The 6062-nt window shown below is 35.4% G+C and overlaps 1 pseudogene; it reads left to right on the top strand.

The window, feature by feature from the left end:
- The first annotated feature begins 5422 nt into the window (after positions 1-5422).
- Positions 5423-6062, top strand: part of LOC107153639 — a 1242-nt pseudogene continuing 602 nt past the window's right edge.

Genomic DNA, 6062 nt, shown 5'->3' with positions numbered 1-6062 from the left:
AAATTTGGGACCAGGTTTTACAGGAACAGTTAATTTTTCATGTTGGTGTCACAGCCAATTTGACAAATAAATTCAAATAGAAATGTCTGTATATCCTTCAGCATCTTGAATCAAAAAGCCTTGATCATTTCCCAGCAATCCCTACTGAACTTGTTGCCACACAGAGCTTCAACAAAATGAGAAACTGACTTTCAGTCTATAGATACCCCCTTTATTCATTCATTATTCATCAACATATTTTCCAAATAGCTACCCTGAGCCAGGAGCTGTTCCAGAGAGGGTGTATGCATCAGTGAACAAATGCAAAAAGATTCCCACCCTCCAGGGGCATATATTCCAGCAAGGAAGTGAGCATAATATGAAAAGCCTTCAGAAAACTCTAAAAATATCAAGAATTATTTAATGCCATGAATCGATGAGTTAGTAGAATCCAACATACCTGGGATCTGGAATACAAAAACTAAAGTGCCCAATAATTTATAAATCTGAATCTCAAAATCTATTAAGACATTTGGGGTAGGAATTTATTCATAATAACTGCCACATGAGGAGCTGCTGAGATTCCTTACCAATAATCAAAAGAATCCATCCTTGCTATCCATTTAATTCTCCTGATCTCATTGATATTCTGTAAAGGAAAAACTCATTCTGAACATGAACAGTGTTGATTAATGGCAAGCCCAGGAGATGCCTTGAGAATAGTATAAAAATTAATAGAAGGCCCTGAGAATAAGAATAAAAATTCTTCAAGTTTCTGCTCTCCTCTTAGCTATCTAAATCCATTTATGAAACTAGAGGGAAGTTAAAGTTGCCCTTTTTTGGGGGGGGTACTGGGAATAGAACCCAGGGGTGCTCTACCCCTGAACTACCTCCCCAGTCCTTTTTATTTTTTATTTTGAGACAGGGTCTCACTAAGTCTTGAATTTAATGATCATCCTGCTTCAGTCTTCTGAGTAGCCAGGATTATAGGCACGTGCCAGAGTTGCCGTTTTGCTTCCATACCTCAACATTTCAGCCAGTGATTAGTTTGTTGTCATAAAATCCAAACTTTATAGCATTTTTTTTAGTATCCACGGTATCTATTCTCAATTTCTGATGTTAATAAGAAATAATCGATTTCTACTCAATCACCTTATAAATGATATTCTGGGAGAAACAGTTTTACTCTTAAAAGGAATGAAGTACAGAGTGATTATTAAAGTTGTTCTCTATTTTATTCTACAACTAGAGTTTCATTGTAACTAATTTTCAGATATGACTTCTCAGTCTGATAAATGTAATAACACTTTGATGACAAAGAAAAGGAGCTCCATAAATTACAGTCATGAGTTGCTTAATTTCTGCAATGTATTCTGAGAAATGCACTGTTAGGTGTCATTGTACAATCATAAAATGTACATACACAAACTTGAAAGGTGTGGCCTACTATGCTATGCAGCATGTGTATGTGTGTGTGTGTGTGTGTGTATGTACGTGTGCGGTATCTATATACATATATACATATATGTGTGTGTGTGTGTATGTATGTGTGTGGTATCTATATACATATATACATATATATATATATACATATATACATATATAATGTATACATACATATTAATATGTTATTGCTGTTAGGGCCATGAAAAACAAAACAACAGAAAATTAATCAAGCACAAGAAAAAATGATGCAATAAAGAGGCACAGTAAGTATGATATACGAGACAGCTGCTACTGTACTACAACATACTGTTTTATAATAAATTTCATTTTTCTAAGTGGAGGAATATACTCTAAAGTGATAAAAATGTATAGCATAGTAAAATATAACTAGTAATATGATCATTTATTATCAAGTATTATTTACTGTATGCAATTGTATGTGCTATGCTTACATGTGATTGGTGGTACAGTAGGTGTGTTTACACCAGCATCACCACAAACATTTAAGTAACGCATTGTGCTTCAATAGGATGACATGATAGCGATTTTTCAGCTTTATAATTATCTCATGAGGCCACCATTGTGTATGTGGTCTTATTACCCCAAACAGCCTCATGCAGTATGTGACTCTACTGAAAAGTCATCGCACTGCTGCACAGAAAAAATAGTCAACCAAAAATCAGTCTACTGTCCTGATAATTTGATTGATGGTCTATGATAAATTAGAAAATTAAAATAAAAGTATGATAGTTTTAATTACAAACTCTTTACAAGATGTCCAGGGTTATTAGGAGTACATTTGTTTAAATGTAGTTGTGATCATAAGTAAACAGTGCTCAAGAATAAAAGAAAATGTTTTGTGTATGTCAGGAAATACTGTTATATATATGATTACATGGAGAGCACTGGCCTCTTGAATGTCTTGACTGAATTAATTAGGCTGTTCAAGTTTGGTCATAGAAACTGTATTTCTAAGGCTCTGAAAGAGAGGATATACAAAAAGAATAAGAAAGAAGGAAAAGGAAATATGGAATTATTCAAGAAACAGATACTGCATGGTAGTGAGAAAGGAAATACCATGTAATGGGATAGGCAGAGGGGAATTGCTTTTTAAACTTATTTTTTATTGTGTCCCTACATCTAAAGGAATGTGTGAAACATAAATGTATCACAAAATGAATTATCACAAAATAAATTCTCATACAATTACAACCTTAGCCAAAAAATATTACAAAAATAAGATTTTGTGTTTTGAAAAGATCAAGAAAATTGACACTTAGCTAATTGTATTAGTCAGCTTTCCACTATTGTAACAAATATCTGAGATAATCAACTTATAAAAAGAAAAGTTTATTTTAGTTTACAGTTTTGGAGATTTCCATCCATGACAAATTAGAACCATTTCTTTTGGCCAAAAGATGCATATCACAGCAGGGAGCACATGGCAGAGCAAAACCACTGACCTCATGGTTGGGAAGTGAAAAAAAGAGAGAGAGAAAAGCAAGGAGCTAGGATCCCACAATCCCTTTCAAAAGCATGTCCCAGTGACCTAAAAATCTTTCACTAGGCCCCATGCCTTATAGGGTCCACCACCTCCCTATAGAGCCAGGGACTGGGGACCAAGCTTTTAGTACTTGGAAATTTGGAGGATATTCCTTATCTAAACAACAGCACAGACCAAGAACAAAAGAGAGAAGCCTAAAATAACAAACACCAGAAATAAAGAAAAACCTTTATAAGTGATGCAACAGAAACAGAAAGGTTTATAAAAGACTACAATGAATTATTATATATCAACAAATGCAAACTAGTGTAGGTAAGTTCACTCTGTCCCTCTGAAGGTATGATAATTTAAAGCTATTAAATAAAACTATTAAATAAAAAATATTAAATAAAAATCTATTTTTATTTAAAGCTATTAAATAAAAAATATACAGATTAAAAAGAAAATGAACATAGCAAATGTATTAACATATAGAAAAAACAGAAACCATGCGCAAAGTATAAGGCTCAAAGAAAGATTCAAATAATTGTAAATATCCTCTTCTGACCAGAGATAGAAGTGAAAGTATAGGCAATTTTACAGGGATGGTAAATTATTTTTAAGGTAATTACTTTAAATTAACACGTCTAGAAGAACAGACAAAGGCCTAAGACAAAGTTCTTCTAAACTCTAAATGTGATGTTTGACTTTCAGTCTTCCTGCCTGTGAAATGAGATTGATCTCCTTTCACTAATGAATTTCAATATGAAGACTGAAGGCAATTGTGTTCCTCTTTTGGCAGATCTAGTCAGATAGATAAGGAAACTTTGCAGAAAGTCTCTCCTTGCACTGGAGGGAGAGAAACAAGGGAAGGTCAAAAGGATTAGAAATCTGAGGCAGCTTCTAGGCCTTTCTGTGTGTCAAAGGCAGATTTGAGGGTATCACTTTCTAAGCCCAACTGTAAAAAAAATGGATAACTTATTAGAAACACACAATTTATCACGAATGAGTCATGAAGAAATAAAAAATAAATAAACAGACCTATAAACAGTAAGGATATTGAATCAGAAATCAAAGATCTCTTGAGAAAAAAAAAGTGAAGGCCTAGATGTGTTCTTTGGCAAATTCTACCAAATACTCTAAGAAAGATTAAAATCAATCCTTCTTAAACTCCTGAAAAATATTGAAGAGGCAGAAACAGCCAATCTTATTAAAGATTGACAAAATTCGATACTCTTTTTTTTGATAAAAAAGTACTCAGCAAACTGGGAATAGAAAAAAATTCCTTCAGCATTATAAAGATCTTCTATGAAAAGCCTACAACTAACACAAAAGTGAAAGCTTTTCCTTTGTGGTCAGTGTTATGGTTTAGATATGAGATATCCCCCAAAAGCTCATGTGAATAAATTCAAAAGGGTTCAAAGGTGAAATGATTGGGTTATGAGAACCTTAACCTAATTAGCATATTAATCAACTGATAGCAAGTAACTGGATGGTAACTCTCGGAAGGTAGGCTGTGATTGGAGGAGGTGGGTCATGGGGACAGGTCTTTGGGGTTTATATTTTATTCTTGTTGAGAAGACCTCTCTCTCTCTCTCTCTCTCTCTCTCTCTCTCTCTCTCTCCCCCTCTCTCCCCCCCCTCCTTCCTGGTGCCATGTTTCCAGCTGCTTTCCTTTGTCACGCTCTTCTGCCATGATGTTCTGCCTCCCCTTGGGTCCAAAAGAATGGATTCAGCCATCTATGGACTGAGATCTCAGAAACCATGAACCTCTAAATAAACTTCTTTTCTAATTATTCTTGTCAGGTCTTTTGGTCACAGCAGTGAAGAAGTTGAGTAAAACAACAAGGAATATGGCAAGGATGATCACTCTTGCTATTTTTATTGAACAAAGTATCAGAAGTCTAAGCCAGAGCAATTAAGAAAGAAAAAGAAATAAAAGCCATCAGTGATGTTGGGAAGAAGGAATCTAAATTATCTCTGTTTGCAGATGATATAATATTATTTCTAGGAAATCTTTAAGAGTCCCCCCCAAAATCTATTAAAATAAATTCAGCAAAGTTAAACAAAAGGGAAAAACTGGATTTGGCCATGATTTCTTGGATATGACACCTAAAACACAAACAACAAAAGCTTAAATAGACAAAGGGGACTACATCAAAATAAAAAGCTTTAGCACAACAAAGGAAACAATAAACATAGTGAAGAAACAACCTACAGAATGAGAGAAAATAGTTAAAAACCATGTACATGAAAAATGGTTAACATCCAGAATATACAAAGAACTCCTACAACACAACAGCAACAACAACTTACTATAACCCAAAACACAAAGAACAAAAAAACAAAAAACCCACCTCATTAAAAAATTGGCAAAAGACTTGAGTTAAACAAATGGCCAAAAAAGCATATGAAAAGATGCTCAATATCACTGATCATTAAAAAAATGAAAGACGGGCCAAGACGGTGCACCCAACTGAGATGCATGGTGTAACATCTCAAGAGAGCCAGCACCATGGCCTCGAGCTGCAAGGTTGGCCAGTCCATTCTCAGCAGTGACCTGGCCAATTTAGTGGACAAGTGCCTCTGAATGCTAGAGACTAGACTCTGGGGCAATTATCTAAACCTGGCTATAATATATGGGCATTTTGTTCCCAGCATCGCCTTTAGTCACCCTGTAGTAGAAAGCCTCTGAAAGCAACTAGGCCAGAATCCTTTCTTTGACATGTACATGATGGTGTCCAGGCCAGATCATTAGATAAAGTCAGTGGCTGTTGCAGGAGCCATTGATATACTTGCATCTAGAGGTTACCTAGAACACAGGAGCTTTGATTGAAGACATCTGGGAAAATGGGGTGAAGGTTGGCCTTATCATCAAACCAGTAACTGCAGTTTAGTGTTTGGCACCATAGGCTAATCAAATAGGCATGGCCTTCATTGTGACAGTGGAACCTGGGTGTGGAGGGCAGAAATTCATGGAAGATCTGATACCAAAGTTTCATTGGTTAAGGACCCAGTTCTGGGCTGGGGATGTGTCTCAAGCGGTAGCACGCTTGCCTGGCATGCGTGCAGCCCGGGTTCGATCCTCAGTACCACATACAAACAGAGATGTTGTGTCCGCTGAAAACTAAATATATATATATATATATATATAT

This window comes from Marmota marmota, unplaced genomic scaffold (genome assembly GCF_001458135.2).
Source record: "Marmota marmota marmota unplaced genomic scaffold, marMar, whole genome shotgun sequence".
Lineage (NCBI taxonomy): Eukaryota > Metazoa > Chordata > Mammalia > Rodentia > Sciuridae > Marmota > Marmota marmota.
The sequence above is the reverse complement of the archived record's forward strand: the minus strand, read 5'-3'. Positions and strand labels throughout refer to the sequence as shown.